This window comes from Uloborus diversus, chromosome 1 (genome assembly GCF_026930045.1).
Source record: "Uloborus diversus isolate 005 chromosome 1, Udiv.v.3.1, whole genome shotgun sequence".
Taxonomy (NCBI): domain Eukaryota; kingdom Metazoa; phylum Arthropoda; class Arachnida; order Araneae; family Uloboridae; genus Uloborus; species Uloborus diversus.
The window spans coordinates 178,106,546-178,125,418 of NC_072731.1; positions in this window are offsets into that span (position 1 = coordinate 178,106,546).

The window sequence follows — 18,873 nt, forward strand, 5'->3', positions numbered from 1 at the left end:
CCTCAATCTAACCTGTAACAGTGACATTTAAACTTTTGCTCTTAGCCTCTTTTTCTTTTACTCTAGATGTGAGTCATTCTCTTCAGAAAAAACTAAGATAAAGACTTCGCAAAAAGAATTTAATTTCAAAGATAGAGGATGTATTACAGAAATACATCCTCTAGCACAGTGATCATATATAATAGCACTTAAACGTGTTAAACTCTACGTGACACACTGAACCAAAAACCTGGCTATATGCAGTGGCGTTCCCATAGGGTAGAGCCGCTATATAGATAGGCCGACGCATCAGCTTAAGTTTAGCCATTTGGGATCGGATTTTTGATTGTTGCACTGCTAGGGTTACCACAGCAAAGTTTCGGTATTCGCCAAATTTCCCGAAAATAATATATTTTTAATAAATAATTCACGTGCCGCTAATAATTGCTCACAGTGAGCAATCACCAAACGCGATACCTCGCCAGAAAAGACAACTACTCAAACACGCGCTCCGATCCAAAATGGCTAATCTTAAGCTGATGCGTCGACTCGTATAGATAGGGGTCTTACCATAGGGTAGGTCCCTTCATGTACGCCGTATACTCTCAAACATTTTTCAGACATATAGCGCATACCCTCAGGCTTCGGAAATTTTCATATTATGACATATTATGTTTATGATTGCATATACATATTATGCGTAAAGGATTACTGAGAGTATACCCTCAGAAAAATTGATGGGAACATCACTGGCTATATGACGCATATTTAAATTCAATTTTCTCGAGCCAGTGACGATCATATTAATAGTTAGGCCGTCTCTCCTTTTATCGGAAGTTTAGTACATCTGACATGCGTTGTTCCATGATAATCTTAAATCTTCAGGCTAAAAGAATCTGTGGGAAATCGTATATCTGTATTTCATAACTGCGAATTATCTTGCTGCGAATTATCTTGCTTTAATAAAGTTTTACAGATATTTTATTTAAACAGGTAAAGCTACTTTTTTTTTTTTTTTTTTTTTTTTTTTTTTTGTGAAATGTAAAACAAGGTACTACAGTTTTGTGAAAAAATAGGCAAATAAATACCATACAATGATGTCATTAATTTTTTTTTTTTTTTTTTTTTGAATAATTGGGAATAATTTTCGTTAAATTATTGTAACGTAAATTGAACATTTATATTTGAGCACGGTTTTTTTGCTTAGCACATCCCTTTTTTAGCAGTAATTTTACAGTTATGAGCTTTCAGAAATACGTATGAAGAAGTTTTAGCACAGAAAAAATTGTATAAGTGCAAGCAGAAATTGCTAATATCAAAGGAGATTATCCAATCTCATTCGCAGAAGCATTTGAGATACTTGAACTTCATGCAGTAACCATTTGATCCTACATCTGACAAAACCAACTCCTTTCTGCTTCCAGCAAGAGAAAGAAACACTTTTTTAATTTTTAGCAAAATAATTTGTTTTACATCATTAGTAGATTTATCTTATCCCATTAGTAAAATAATTCACTCGTGCATAACAATTTAATAACGCGTTTTAGAAAACAGTTTTTTCTCTAACAAGCCCTAAAAGAAAATTGCCCCGTTGAAAGCATTTTTTATTCCTTTGCACGAACGAAACAATAGAATGCTTTTTAAGGAAACACTAGCGATTGTATTTGTAGTTGAAAAGCAAAATTAAATTATTTGTGAAATGAAATATGTATTTTAGTATACGGGAGTTGGGGGACTCATCTCAACATTTGAAAATGATCGTTAAAAGATTTCATTATAAGCCAACAGCTACTTGACAAACCATTTAAATTCATCATGAACATAAATGGAAACATATTCAGTCATTCGGGACAATTTTCAACCACAACTTCTCTTCTTTTTGCTGTTCCGCTCATATTTTGATACTTATTTTGCATTCGTTGGTAGAAAAAGCGAGAAAACTCTTAAAATAATTTAAAGATATTTAAAACAGCAAAATAATAGTCACTAAACCCATTTAAAATGAATAATTAGTCTAGTTCGAAATTATCTTGCTATTTTGGGTAACTTTAATCCTCATTAGAAATGAGATATAATGAAAAATGTCTTGACGAAAGTACTGAAACTTTGAAGCAGAGAAATCGAGTTTCTTAAAGTTTATAAGCTTCCCCTTTGTACTTTGCAACATAGCAAGATTTCTGTCATTTGTAATATTGCAAATAATATTCCAGTAAAGAGAGAACAATATCAACAACTTCAAAAATGGCTTCCAAACAGATAGGTGCTTTAAGAATATAAAATTATTCATTTAGCTGTGCAAATATTGCGTTCTTTTTGTAAAATAAAGAGTAAAACAGGAGTGGCAGGAAAGCTCTGAATTGAACCTTCTAGGGGGTTTTTTTTAAGTCAAATATACTTACCATTTTAAAGTAGGTCTAAGTTAACGGACATTGCTTAAAATTACCACGAAAGACTCTACTTTAGATATGCTTAAATAAGGAAAATCCTATAAAAAAATAAGATATTTGCTCCAGATCAAAAACATATACACAACTTTGAAACTCAATACTTAATGCTTGTATTTCGTGAGTTAAACCGTGACTTGAATTATCGTTTTTGACCTAAAACTGCTTTAGTTTCCATTTTTGATTACAACCACCAAAACAATTATATAACTGGGAAGTCCCCTGACTTATTACGACCAACTTGATGTATTTATCGAGGTAATGCATGACGTGACTAAATAGTGCTCTTTTGCATTCGTTTTAAATGAAGAATTTCGCTCACATGCAATGCAATTTGTAGTGGAACAAGCGAAGAAAAATAGTTTCATTTTCAAGCACAAAATAAGAAAGACTAAATAAATATTTCAAACGAAACAAAGTTATGTTGAAAACTCAAAAGAAATATGTTTCTCTGAATGTTTGGTAATTTACAACAAAACATTCACTTCTTTGTGGCACTGCACTGCGCTTGTGTTATTTTATAGACTGATTATAACAGTTATTGGTATTTAATATATTTGTTTAGCTAAATATTGATATTAAAGATTATTGTTTTTTTTTAATTATTTTAACAAAATGTGATAAAATGAGGTAACAATAACAACACATTCTACCACACATTAGACAGGTACAGTCTGACCACCGATTATATTGAATTGGCAAACGTCCAGTTGGGGCGAGTCTATTTGAATGAGGGGGAAAAATAAAAATGTGATGGTCGTGTTCTGCTTATTTGAATGTGACTCTGCTCAACTTAGAGGCTAACATGCTGGCGGCATCCCTGAAAACTAATGGATGCGTTCATTTCCGCCTGTAAACGCATGCGTTCCGCCTGTAAACCGGAAGATTACCCTTCTATATAATAGGTGGTCAGATTGTATTTATTTCGTTTCGTTGTAGGCCACAAAAGTTTTAAAAATGTTTTTCCTCCTCTCTAGCGAGAATTCTGACCTTAAAATTCATAAAATTATAGTTTTAATCAAATTTGAAAAGCAAAAAAAAAGAAAAAAAAAGTGTTCGAGCATTTTAAACTGTAACATTAATACGTGATAATCACATAGTCAGATTACATAGCTATGTAGAAATTAAACTGTCACAATACTATTCTTAAAGTGACGTTTTGTTTGGACGCTTGATAACACATTGCATTGTAGGGTTGAAAAGATTTATAGTTATTCCTTTTTTGTGTGATTTGGAAACGGAACTGCATCTGCTATCTTAAAAGGTTTCCCTTCCTCGATTGAAGCTTAGATTTCCGTTGATTTGATATATTTAAGTCTGAAAATCGTTATCAAGGCTCATTTATACTTAAGAGCTCTTCGATTCATATTTATCCGTAGTGAACATTTAGTCTTGATTACGTGGAGCCTTATCGATAAGAAAAAAGAACGATTTCTGGAAATTGAATTGGCTTACTTGTTCTACTCCTACATTGCAGTATATATTGACAGAAACATGTTGATCAGATATAATTTTCATTGTGTATATATTTTTTCCCTTAAAAATATAGTAAAACGTTAACTAAATACCAGAAGAACATAAACCAAAATATCACATTTGTTTAATTAAATTTTCAAGGAAAACTGGAGATTTCTAGAACATTAATAAATGAATGTTCTGTGACAGTTTTTTTTTGCTCTAATTTTGTGTCACATTTCAGTATTAGTTGAATGCTTTTATATAACTTATAATTGTCTTTTTTTTTTCCTTTGACTAAAGGGATATTTTTAGATAACTAATGAAATATTTTTTCTTAGATATCACAAATTAATCGGAAGACCATGGAGAATTTCCCTGAAGAGAGTTATCTAACTCACTCATCTCTAAACACGAGGAATCATGCCTCAGGTAGGGAAAAGTAGCCATATTTCGTTCCTGTGCTCCATTTCGTCCCCTAAGTATATCTTGTCTTACACCATGTGTCGTCACTGGTGATATTTTTTCTGGTTGCAGTCAAGAACACTATTTGTTTGTGAAAGTTTCATGAGTCTAGTTCGCTGCGTTGCCATTTAGGAGCAGTTGTTTTAATTTTTGAAAACTTGAGTTATCGTAAAACTTTTTGTAAATACACTTTTTGATTTATTAGAAAGTGTTTATTTAGTTGTATTCGGCATAGTTGTATAGGATAAGCAGGATAAGTTGTAAACTGAATGATCTGAGTGTTTTACTATGTTAAGTTTACATGTAGAGTAGAAAGCCCCCATATTGCCAAAAATGATGTTTCTGTTTTTGTCCCCTAGCAAGATTGGGGTAAAAGACTTTGATGCATAGTATCCTTTGTGCCAAAAAACGTTTTTATTAAAGCAAATATGGAGACATACACTTTTGGAAAAAATCCTGAAATTTCACGGTAAAAATAATTGGCATCCATCTTGCCAGTAAATTTAACCGTAAAATCCTATTTTACTGTAAAATTTTACGGTAGAATAAAGAGAGGAAACAATTGCAAAACGTAGACAGCGGGTTCGATCTCGAGACCTTCGTATTGGCAGGCGTTTTTGCTGATCACCATACGAGCTAAGTTACATCGCGTGAGGGGAAATACGTTTTTAAGAACTTCGCACTGTAAGTTACGTGGTGTATCAATTGGCGCTGCAATCGTTTATTTTTTTTTTCAGAACAATTTACTGTAATTTTTTTCTGGTACTAGTTTTACAATCATTTTCCAGCTATAATTTTAGTTTGTAGCAATGTGTGTGCTAATATATTTTACAATTCTATTTTCGTTTCTTGTAATTAAGTATTGTGCATAAAAGCTTTTTTTGTCGGATGTCTTTTCATCCAAAGGTTAACTTATTTTGCATTCAAAAAGAGGTTCCTTGTAACCCCGAAATAAGTGTAGGTAGTAATCTGAAAGTTTGTGCAATTTAACGTTGTTATTTCTTATTTTACGCAAAATTATTGAAGCAACTTCATTGTGCCAGTGAGGGTAAAGTATCATCATGAAGTTTACTTTGAAAATTTCTTAAGTAGCAGGTTTTTCACTTTGAAACGATTTAGAGAATTTAATAAGCTAATAAAATATGTCTTTAAAGCTTGAGTTTAATTTTGTAGCACTTGAATCTTAAATAAGTTGTACTTAATTAAGGTGGAAAAAAGGTGCTTTCAAACTGAATTCTTAGCTTGCAAAAGACAAAAGAAAGTATTTTAATACTTTCTGAAATTACTGAACTTGTCTTTATACATTAAAAAAATAACTAAACTGGAAGAGAGTTTAATTATATGTAAGCTCCAAATATTTCGTGTAAAAAAGAAACAGAGAAGAAAGTTTCAGTTTCGTCTTGGCATGAATAACATTTTCCAAAAATTCCTTCTTAAACTCTGTTTAAATTCACAATGCAGAGTACACTATTATGATTAAATTTCGCAAGAGAACAATGCATGCGATTTGTCTTTTACTGCACACTGAAATCGTTTGGGTAGCCTGGAAATATACATATAATATCTAAAATTTTCTCTCATTGGCTATTAACTGCAACTTTCAGTCGTTGGCGAATAATAAGTTTTTATAAAATAAAAAACATCGTTATAACGGATTTATATCACTTATCCGACAAATTATTTAAATGAGTTTGAGTACTGATAAGATTCCTATCTTCTATAATTAAAAACTGAGAATATGTACCTATGTATGCATCTATGTCCAAGTTACTTCTTCCGAACGACATTGAACTGACCATTGAACCAGATATCGATGGAATCGTAATCTTCCAGTCTTTATGTTTGGCTATTTAATATTATCTTCCGATAATAATTAGCGGAAATATCAATTAAAAATTACTAATTATGGCACTCGGATTTCGACATAAAATCCCTACTTTTCGAAGGCTTTCTTCCATTCAAATTATTATTCAGAGCTTCATCTCTACTTTCCGTAACAATGCTTTTATTAAAATTTGTAGCGTGAAAAAAATCATTGAGATGAAAGATGTGGCGCCATTTTTTTTCCTCGAAATGAACAAATAAAATTCTGGTTTTTGTTTCAAAGCCTTTTCCTGTAATCGGGGGATTTAAAATGTTTACTTTTTTAATATTTTTTCCGCAATCGGTCGCAAAGTTCTATTGATTTTTTTTTTTCAAGCCTGATTGCTGAACACGCGTCACTTGATAAACGTTTTTTTTTTTTTTTTTTTCGAGGTAGACCGGGAATAGCCGGCGACACAGCTAGTAATACTTATAATATTTGCTATTATTAATTTAATCTTATAAATAATATCTTTTCTGTCTTATCAATTCCCTCTTTGTTTATTATATTATCTTCTGTTCTTACCAGTATAATAACTTTTCTTGGCATTTCATTACATTTTACAAAAGTAAATTTCGTTCTTATCTTGATCTATGAGTTATCGATGTATTCTGAATTTTTAACACCATTTGAAATATGCATCATTTTTAGAATATTTTCAAAAAAAAAATAAGTGGAGTAAAAATCATTAATTTTTTTCATGGCAATTTAAACAAGTTGAGCATCATGCTATAGAAAATTAAAATACCCCTAAAATTAAGTAAATACCGTGAAATTGTTCTCTCAGGTAACCTGTCTTAGATAGTGCTTTTTAAATCGTCACTCAAAATAGTAGAATATGCGTTATATTTCCGTTAACAAAACGGCTTTGATGTAAATGACACCACTTAAAGTTAAGTTAGATATCATGAAAGTAGCTGCTAACCATCATTTGTGAATAAGAAAAAATAGTCATTAAAATGTAATAGTTCACTGAGTCGTCGATATAATCATAGTTTTTTTTTAACCATAAAATAACTAATTCAATGTGTGTTGAGTTCAAAACACTCTTGGGGATAAACAAACGTAACTTAGTGATTCGAGGCCTCACAAATGCTGCGGAGATCGCGCGGAAGTTTAAGTTCTCAAGTGCAAATATTTTGCCAAAGAATGGGGAATCTTTGGGACGTATGATATCAAAAGATAGAAAAATAGGCTCTTGTAGCTCTTGCATAAGCTCTCGGAGTTTTACCAGAAGTTGAGTTTTCTGATGTCCTATAATTAAACCTTTATTGCATTACTTGTGTTGTAAACTGAAATTTAACTCTCATTACTCCAAAATGTAGTCGGCCCACAATGTATGGAATTGGCAAATGTCTAATTAAGATGACTATCTGAAAAGGGGAAAAGTGAAAAATTGGATGCGCGTGTTCCGCTCATTTGCATGTAACTCTGCTTAATTTAGAGGCTAACATACATCTGTTAATCCCAGAAAACTAATAGATGCGTCGAAAAATTCGTTCAGAAATTCAAAAATTCCAGAATAATCTTCTTGAATAATTTCAAGAATATGTATCCTTATTTTTAACATCATAATTGCTTCGTGCTAGTGCAACATCAAGTTCCATATACTATTTATTTTAACGTCTGCTATAGAATGCACCTAATTTGCTATTGGAAAAATAAGCATCCTCATTAATTGAGACCTATTCCCCTGAGGCAAGGTTTAGAATGCTTTTAGGAGCAAGGAAAGTAATCCGTATTAATGTTGTCCTTAGTTAGCGATTGAACCTGTGACGACTCTGTTTCGCGGGAAGAAAGTGAACTGCATAGGTCGCAAACCTCGAGGCAGAGACTATTCTTTATTTGCGCAAATCTTTGAGATGAGATATGAATAGATTCGAGATCCCTTTAAGGCTTATAGTATATAATATTTTAACGTCTTTTCAAGTTTATTTACTCTATCATATTTATGCGCAGAAGTGGAAATTAGGAATATTATCTAAAATGTTTATCTGTATCATTTAAATGTTCTTAGGCATTTAAAACTCTAAGCTTTAGAAGATACAGCAAAAAAAAAAAAAAGTAACAGGGCCATTCCACCGTCACGTGCGTGACAAAAAGATGCTTAAATTTCATTAACATTTTGCCATATCTCTTGATATTTTCATTAAACAGGGGGTAAGGAGATTTTTAATCTTTACATTTGATACAAAGATACTCCTGACACAGTTCATTGAACAATTTTGTAGTTTAAACTTTAATTAATTTGCATGCGTCACGTGCGGGACATTCAAAGTCAACCTCTTGTAACTTGCTTATGAATTAGTTATAATTTTTACTAGATAAATACATTAATGTTAATATAACTTGTAGATTTTGAGAGCAAAGTTCCAATGTAAACGAAACATATCTCATTTGCTGAGGAACAATAATTTAGACCATTGGGAAACAAAATATGTATTGGACCATTTCACGAGAAAGTAGTCACTTTGTCCAGCACGGTCGAATTTTATTTTTCATTAAAATAAGTAATTATTTAAAAAAGTAATGAAAAAGTAATGACAAAATAGGAATCATACATTTGTTTGTAATCTCTTAAGCAACAAAATGGTTATCATTACAATTTTAAATTATTATTTTTAATGAATTATATGAGGTCTCACGTGCGGGGCAAAATTACCGTTCTCCATGGAATGGCAAAACAATGGAAAAAAGTGCACAAATAAACATTCTACGACTGTTTTTTTTTTCTTTTTTTGAGCAATCACATTGCTGAATGTTCTCACTAGACTGTCCTTGGCGTTACGCTTGTACGTTTATTTCCCCCCCCCCCCCCCTCCTCCTCCCTCTGCAGCACCACCGTCGACCGGCTCCTCCCGATGCTGCTCATCTAGCGAAAACCGCCTCCAGATTGCGCCCATATCCTACACACACGCGCATGCAAACATACACCTACACACACACGCATACAAACATACACCTACACACGCATGCAAACATACACCTACACACGCACACACGCATGCAAACATACACCTACAAACACACACACACCTAAACACACACACACATACCCACATAAACACAGACGCCTACATATACGCACATACACACATAAGCACACACGCCTACAGATACGCACGTACACACTCATGCTTGTACACAGACACAAACACACAAGCCTACACATACACACACACACACACACACACACACACACACACACACGTATCCACACAAACACACACGCCGACATGTACACCCTCGTGATTGCGGAAAACATAATTTGAATTCAAAATGTCAAAATTCAAATTTTTTTTCCAATCATTTTTTTTTTTTAAATACAAGATGCATACATACACACACGAGAACGCACTCAAAAGCATCGGCCAAATATTCGTCAAAATGCACTCGGTGGTGGTCAAAAGGGACTTTTTTTTAAATCATGAGCAGAGTTCGAGTCAGGCGACTAAAAAACTCACGTTGGCGACTAGTTCCTTGAGAACAAGAATATTTCTGAAGCCAATTTATACTGAACTTTTCTAAATTTTGAGAAATAATTTGTCTGGTATGACTAAACTTTTATCCTGACTCCAAAGTTCTCTGTTGGTCTCTTCCCATGAGTTCATACGATAATACGTATGTACGGTCATGACAAAAATTTTGTCAAAATTCATTCAGAGGGAATTGCAACGAGAATTTGGATTGAAATGTGAGCGGAAAGTTTTTCGTGAATACTACTTTCCTTACGCAGTAAAACGGTAGTGGTTAAGAAACTTGATTTGTTTCTTCACGTAAATTTTCAGTGCATATAAATCCTGTAATAATTAAAACATCTTCTGATATTTTTCAAAGACTGTTGAGCAAAAATCTTTAATACAACTCATTTATCAATGCATGGAGCTCTGATCTTTAGGACACACAATTTTATACATTTACAAAGAAATTTCTCACAACCTCAAAACTCTTGTATGCAGTAATTTTCGCTATTTTTTGCTAAGTAATGTTAGTTTGTTCATTAATCATTTGTGTACAATGTTAAACGTTTTACTTCGTAAGCTTGGTTATGTTTCCTGCGTATTTCCTACGTCTACGTTTCGTACACCTCTTCATTCTTTTTGAAATATTTTTTGTGTTTATTTTCTTATAAAGTAAGCATTATACTTTACTCTAATAAAAATTCAGTTGAGTTATTTAATTCAGTGATAACAATAACTCCACTTGCTTGCAATTGGTTGACTGGAAAATAACCTGATTATTATAATTGTAATATATAAAAATAGTTTTAACAACTATTCATCAGTTTTAAATTGAAATTTCTGTTCAACAATGGATAAAATGAACAAAAACTGGCAAGTGCATGAAAAGAAGCTAACTGCTTAGCTAAATTTAAACATACAAAAACTTTTGCTCAAATTCAGTACTAGTAAAAAAATTTGATTTTTATTTTTTATTTTTTAATGTCTACGTCTAAGTAAGTATAATAGAATGAAAAAACTCAGATTTCTATAATGAATTCAATTATTCTCAACTGAATTAAGTGTTGTTAATATAAATATTCTTTTTTACTTTATCCTTTTGTCTTTTAACTTTTATATTTATCTTTTCTTCTAGTTGTTTACTTAAGTTTTTTGCAAACTTTTGATTAAATGTTCCTTAAACATTTTTCTTTTTAAATCCTAAGTAATATGCATATTCTTTACTGCGAGACTTTCATGTTGTTGTTTTTTTTACAACTTTTTGTTTGTTGTTATATAATTTCTTGTGTATAACTTATATTTATTGTAATAAAACGGGCTATAAAATTCGAGTTTTTTTTTTCTAATTTTGTAAGATTTAAAAGTGATTCAAGTTAGTTGAATTTACTCCTTTACATTTTTGTTTCTAAAATATTTATGTTCTTTTTCCATTTTTTCAAAGAACTTTTTTTTAAATCAATTTAATTCAGTAAAATTTCGATTCCGTTTACTGCAATATTTTAACATCTTAATATTTTCTATGGTTTTAATAGAGTTAAAGTAATTATAATGTTTTTAATTATATTTCCTCATTGAACTAGTTTATATTAATTAGTCTATCCAGTGCAATAAAATGTGATATGATAAATTTATTTTCATTAGTACAACTATCATCTTTTAAAAAAATATGAAAGGTTTATTAATAATATGCTTTTTTTTCTAATTAGGAAAACATTTTCAAAAGCATTTAAGTAGTTTTTAATTTCAAGCAAGAGCACAATTTGTGCACCTTAAATTCTAGCGACGTTCTTTTTCAGAAATATAATCAAATAAAGAACTAGTATTACAAGAATGTTCATCTTTAATAATATCGTTTACTTTTAACTATTTTTGTTTTCCTGAGTGACGCTTTTATTTTTTTTTTTTAAATCTTAAGCACAAGCATACACAATTTTTATCGAGGTATTTGTACTGAATTATGCTGCAGGAGGATAACTGTTTACAAAATAGCAGTTACGACACATGTGGCAGCAGTACGAGCTAAATGAGTATTGCTCAATACATTTGCGCAGCCGTGACATTTTTACGCGTACATTTGAACTTGATATTCCCGGAATTTTAGACTTTGGCTTTTAATTGTGACATACATTCGGGTATAAAGAAACAGATGTATAGAACCGCTTGTCTTTGGATTGAAGTAAGCCTTGGATTTGGTTTTGCTATTGTATGACTACAGCTGTCCTTATTTTCGTAAGGGCCTCAAACAAACTTCATCTTTAATCGTAAATTTCACGCATTCAAATGGCGTATTAATTAACAGTGAGTGTGTGGAGTGTTTCATCTGCAAATTAGTAAATTTAAGGGAAAAGGGAACTTTAATTTGTCATTAAAATAGTGCATGATAGAATTTAAAGAAACGATTCTTGTCGCACACGTATAAGCCCCAAACTAGTTGTGTGCCCAATTTAATGAAAATGGTCTTGTGAATGTGCAAACGCATGTGTATAAGAACATACGTACATGCGTATAAAATTTCATCTTTATCATTAGCAACGAAAACAAGTAGGAAAATGTGGGACAAAATGAAATAGTTAAGATAGTTTTCCTTTTTTAAAACGAACAGATTGGGTATTTGTTTTGAAAATTGCATGATATAAATAAAGAAGAACGCATTTTATAATGAAATTTGCTTTGAACCATTACTTTTTATTTTTGACACTAAATTTGTACCTTAGAAAAAAATTGGAAAATGTTCAATCTCGTTTTTTATAAAGCAAATTGAAAGCTAAATATTAATCTAATGAAATATTTTCTATTTGATAATTAAAAGTATTTTTGATCAAATGAACAAGTATGCAAAAGAATGAATAAAAAAATGAATGACAATAAATAAATGAAATAATAATTAATCTACATATAAAGAGAAAAATTAGTGAATAAAATAGTGAACGAACCAAAAAATAAGTGAATGAAGAATCAATAAATAAACTATTGAATGAAGGAAGGCAAATAAATTAATTAATAAAGGAATGCGTAAGTCATTTAATAAATTATGGAATAAGTAAACGAAAGGAACTATTTCACTTTGTTTCGCATGCACTTGACTAACACAATAAGAATAAGATACACGATTTACAAAATATTTAAAATAAAATTATGCTTAATATTAAATTAATAAACACTCCACCGAATATAAGTTGGTCTCAGTTAATGAGTAAAATGTTAATTAAAAAGATTTTTTTTTTCATTTCTTATTAACTAAAAACGTTTTTGACTTACTACAAAATATTAAAACATTTGTTTTTTTAATTGCTTGTTACTGTCTTATGCTTTGAACTTCAGAGATAAGTTTTTCCTGATTATAATAGACTTCATGTGGCACTACATGGTTAAAATATTACCAGATAATTGGCACAGAGTAAACATTTTACCATTTCACTTTGCCCCACATTCCCCTACTTAGTGTTTTCTGAGTTCCTATAAAACATATTTATGACATTAGTTACTCATTAATATAAATAAATAGTGTAAACATTCCTAAACTGTCTTTTTAAAACTACATCTTGTGTTTAATTCACTGCTTGTGGTACGTTTTGTCTGTTTACTTCAAAACTTGGTAAAATAATACCTTTACTCGATGTGACTGACAATGCTTAAATTCGAATAAAATTGACAAAGATTACAGTGAATGTTGATTTTTAAAATACTCACAATGTTTTATCTAAACAAACAATCATTCTACTATATTTGATATCACAAAAACTAAAACAAGACCTTTCTTTCATTTTATGATATTTATATTTATGGATTTAAACTTTAATAACATTCAATTTAAAAAGCAATTAAACGTGAATCAATGTAGAAAAACTAGCTAGCTTTCATTTTAATAGAAACAGCGACGCAAATAAACCAACAAATAACAAAAGGAAGTGAAAAGAATAGGACATTCTTAACGTGGTTTAATCAAAGCACTGAAATACTAGTGCCGCTTGAACAATAGAAGGGTACTAGTCGAATCAATCATTCGCTTATCGGTTTTCGAAAAAGTAATTTATAAATGATGGATGATATTAGTTACCGGAATCTTTCTATTTTATTTATTTGTTTGTTTTTATTTTTTGTAAGCTCTTTTCAAACGATAAAATCGTTTGTTTGTCATTAAAAAACGTGAACACATAACAATGCTTGGTAATGGTCTAGGAAACAGAAAAATCTTTAAAAGAAAAAGAATATACGAAATATCATTTAAAATATCCAAATAAAAAGGATTTAAATAAATCTGCTTTCAAAAACCGATTTAAATGTGAAAAATGGAGAGGAACGATTTTTGAAAAAATATGTGTATTTTATTTAGATTATTCGGACAATTCGCAACTCCAACAAACTATAAGGGGCACTGCAACCACCATCTAATGGCGGATGAAAAGGGTAAAACAAACGCACGCCGTAGCGTAGAAAATGCTAATAAGCCTAGTAATTTTTGTTTGTACGCATGACTTTTTTGTTTTATTTTTTTAAACTAATTTTTAAAGTCTTGTGGATATTCTGGCCTACGTAGAAAGAAATGAGAATTCAAGAAACATTACTAAACGTAAGAAATTAATGCAAATTACGTAGTTCGTAGTTCTAAGCAGCCATTTCCACGATGTTGAATTCGATATTTATCAATTCTTGATGGGACTACATTTTTATTGTGACAAGATTTAATGCTAGATAATTTAATTGTATGATATTACGATTGATTATCAAAAGAGAAAAATGATACTTCGTTGTCTTATTTGGCAAGCGTTAATTGTTTGACATTTGTAGCTGAGTTATTTCTCAAATTGTCGAGTCAGTAGATTTTATTTATTTTTTTTTTTTCCGTTCCGCAAGTTTTTAATTTGTCGGTTAAATGATTTAATTCTGTCACGCTATGCAAATCGTCAATAAAATTCTCACGGATACATGGTGGTAGTTTTCTTTTTAATTGATCTTCCATTATTTCTTTAAACTTATCGAATTCTGTATTCTTTCTACCATTTTAATCCACTCATGATAAAAAATAAAAATGGTTTAACTGACACGCAAAATCTCGCCAAGGACTCTTTGCTCGCACAATACTAAAACTATAACCCTAAACAATTTGGCGATAAAAATTCTCAGCTTCTGTGTTTGTTAATTCTAAACGTTCTTTCTCAGTTAAGCATTTTTCATTTCGTTTTACGATAATGTATCCAACAAAATATTTTGCATAGTACTATCCATTCCAACTAAATGCTACAGTAAAATAAAGGTTAGTTAAATTAATTATTTCTAAGCTAGGCGGAGATTTAAGCTCTAAAATTCTTCTGCTAATGTTATCAAATCCTTCTTTCGAGCTTAATATTAAAAAAAAAATAATCCATATTCTTACAAATTCACACAAAACAATAAACAAAAAAAAACTTTCCTGGTATATCGTTATCTTCTTTCAAAAAAAAATGAATCGAACAGAGCATATGCGAAGTTTGTTAATCCAGAATTTTCTTGTGTTTACGCTTTCACCATTTAAGACAATCATCTCACTTTTTAGAGGGAAATAATGAAAACTAACATTATTTTGAGAAGCTGGAGAATACCATTAAGGGACGAAACAATTTCTGTTGCTGAAAGCAATCTAAGACACATCGAATGCGTTAATAAACACTCCTAACAAAATGCTTGTGTTTACCAACTGACACACGTGGAACGCATTGTTTTAGTTTTTCGGCAGTTTTGTAAATCACCGCAAGATAGTGTATTCGAGCGCTGGAGTTGCGAATATTTTTGCTGTGAGAAAATAAATAAACATATAAAAAGGCAGTAAATACGCATATCGAAGGCGTTTTAAAATTCTTGCGACATTTGAAAAAATGCTCTCCAGTATTATGAAACAACATTTTTGTTTTCGTTTCCATGCCTTTCCAAGTAAATAAAAAATAAATAAATAAACAAAAATTACACCACTAGAGTTAGTTTTGAGCCTTAATTGTAAATGAAGCATAAAACTTGAGTATATTGTATAAAATGAACAGTGGTTCCTATACGGAAATTCAAACTATTCTTTAAAATATTCTTTCGCTTTGATAGAAAAGAAATGGAATTTCAAAAACTTTTAATGTCTTCGAATCTTAGAAGTAAAAGTTGTGAAATTTAAAAATAGGGGAATAAGTAACATTATACTATTTCCAAATATGCTTTAGCAGTGTAATTTAACAAATTTTAATAAACTTCGAATACTTTTTTTATATTTTTATGAATATTATATTTACATAAAACATGTATGCAATTTTTGAGAATTATGTACAGTCTCCGCTGGTTAATCGAATCAGTCGCTTTATGGAATCAAAATTGCTTAGAACAAATGTGATTCATATAAGCGGCAGCCACTGTATATGCATCTTGAGATTTAGGTGCAAAATCAAATTAAAAGGACCTATATATATACACTGGTATGCAAAAATTAAGGACGAGACGGTTTTTTCAATATAACTTTGCACAAAAGCTTTCCAAATCAACACATTTAATACCTTAAGATCCCCAATACGTAAGGACATGTGTAATGTAAGCAACAGTTACTAAAAGAGAAATCAGAGGGATAAAAAGAAGCTTTATTGAAAAAGTAGCATGGAGCACAATGCGACTGAAGGCCAAAACATCCCTGTGATGGGTGTCCAGCAAGAAACATCCGGTCTTTAGTAGGGATATGATCTTCCCCGACTGCTAGGCAGGTTTAACAGCGTCTGCCCATGCTGAGAATGAGGGTATCAATGAGTTGTTGAGGCATTGCTGCCCATTCGTCTTGCAGCGCCAATCGAAGCTCCCGAATCGTTACTGGTGGTAAGGTACGAGCTGCCAAGCGTCTGCCTAGAAAATCCCATACATGCTCGATGGGATTGAGATCCGGAGATCGTGCCGGCCAATCCATGCGTTCAATATCCTCACTCTTTAAGAGCTGTTCGGCAGCTACTATGCGATGACATGGTGCATTGTCGTCCATGGAAAGGAACTGCGGACCCATAGCGCCCCTAAAAAGACGCACATATGGAAGAAGAATCTCGTTACAATAACGGGTCCCGTTGACTGAACTTGCGTCGAAGGAGTGAAGGTCTGTACGACTACCAAGCATGATGCCTCCCCAAATGAGAACACCGTGACCTCCATACCTGTCCCTTTCAATGATGTTCGAGGGATGATTGCGGCTTCCCCGCTCTCTCCAGATGAGTATGCGATGAGAATCGCTACTCAGACGGAATCTGCTCTCATCTGTAAAGAGTACTCGTCCCCATTCATTGTCTCTCCAATTCCGGTGTTCCCGGCACCACAGAGAACGCCTTCTCCGATGGGCAGGCGTTAGAGGTACACACCGTATAGTGCTTCGTGCAAACAGACCACCACCGTGCAGTCTTCTGGCCACGGTAAAACGCGATATCGGTCGTCCAGTCGCCTGTGTCGTGTGTCTAGCGATTTCTCCCGCTGTCTGCCGCCTGTTTCTTCTGGCCTGTAAGACAATATACCGGTCATCTGCGGGTGTGGTTCCTCCTGGACGACCGTTACTGAACCCCCGGATAGCTGTTCCTGTAGTTTGAAATTGCCTCCAAAGTCGTGAAACGATGCTGTGAGCAATTCCGAACTCTGCAGCCACACTTGTCACACTGCGGCCTTCCTCCAACTTCCCAATGATTCGACCTCGGGTAAAAGCATCCAGATGTCGTCTAACAGATTAATTATTCGCCATTTCTCGCTGAAGCAGCAACTGGTGTGATTTTAACTGCTATACGGCGTGCAATCTCTTTGCCAGAAATACTGATATTACACCGACAACATGCTTTATACGACTCAGACACTCCCCCATTACGTCTGCCTGCATATCTGCGCATGTACTACCGTACATCACCTTACTTAATCTCCTGATTGGTCTTTCTGTCCGCTCTGCCTCTTCGCTCAGCTGATATGCTAATTTTTTGACTTCGTCCTTAATTTTTGCACACCAAAGCCGAACAAATCTCCTGGACCTGATAATATTGCGAATGAAATGATCAGAAGTTTTCATGAATGCTGCCCTACGATACTGTTCAGAGGCGCCGACTCCATGGGGCCTGAGGGGGCCCGAGCCCCCTCAAAAGTATTTTTGAGGGGGCACAGCCCCTCCAATAAATCAAGAAAAGTATTAGTTATATTATGTTTTCTAAACTCATAAATTTATCTTTTATTTTCCTTGTTTGAAGATAGTTTACCTTGTAAAATACATTCAGTAATGAGTTAAAACAAATAATTATTACGGTAGTAAGCAGGTTAACGGAAAAGGAGTAGTTTGAATAATGATGGTGTTATAGTGCTGCAAGCACACTTAAAATTTGTCCCAGTGCGCGAACTTACGGGTCAAATCCGTTGCCGGTGGGCGGCGCTGCGGCGAGTTCATTTAAGTGTTGCTGATCTGTAAAAATTATATGAGGGTTTGATTTGTATATTAAATGGGAGGCGTGATAGTTTTGAGTACTTTTGGGAATTGTGTTTAAAAGAAAAATCTTCACAAAATGATGATCCTTCGCTTCCTCGGAATCGACGTATACCAAAGTATGAAAACAACGAAGCCAGCTCACCGCATACTTTCAAAATCCCAAAGGCACTTTACATTGAGGTTTGTGAAATGGTGCAATCTTGCATTATTGGGCGGTTTACATCACCTTGACTCGCAAAGATCATTGCAGTTGAACAAGAGTGCTTGCTTTTATTAAACAGAGGTGAAACAAATTTTGAAAAATCAATTGAGTTTTCAAAAATAACCTAGACATTGAGAGAGTGCGTTTACACTTGAATATGTTAGCCGGTATAACTAATGAAAAAACTGGTCTTAAAAAAAAAAACATGCGTAAATTAAATTACCTTTTTACGAAAATACTGTGCGTGTTTGTATTTATTTTTTCCTTTTTTCAAAGCCAAAAAATACTTGTCAGGTTTGTCGAGTTTTTGGGGTTCTAATGTTGATTATATGACTTTAAAATGCTTTAAAAAAACTTTAAAACTCACTATTTTTCATCTCAAATTTAGAAAATTTCCCCCGGTTACCCCCCCCCCCTTTTTTAAAAAAGTCTGCGTCTCTGGGAATGCCTTTCCATTCAAGTCAAGTGTTCTTCCTATCTTATAATATCAATGCTTAGCTACGGCACTGCACGGCTCCCCATAAAATAGAACAAAAAAATCTCTTATTAAGACAAGTGATATG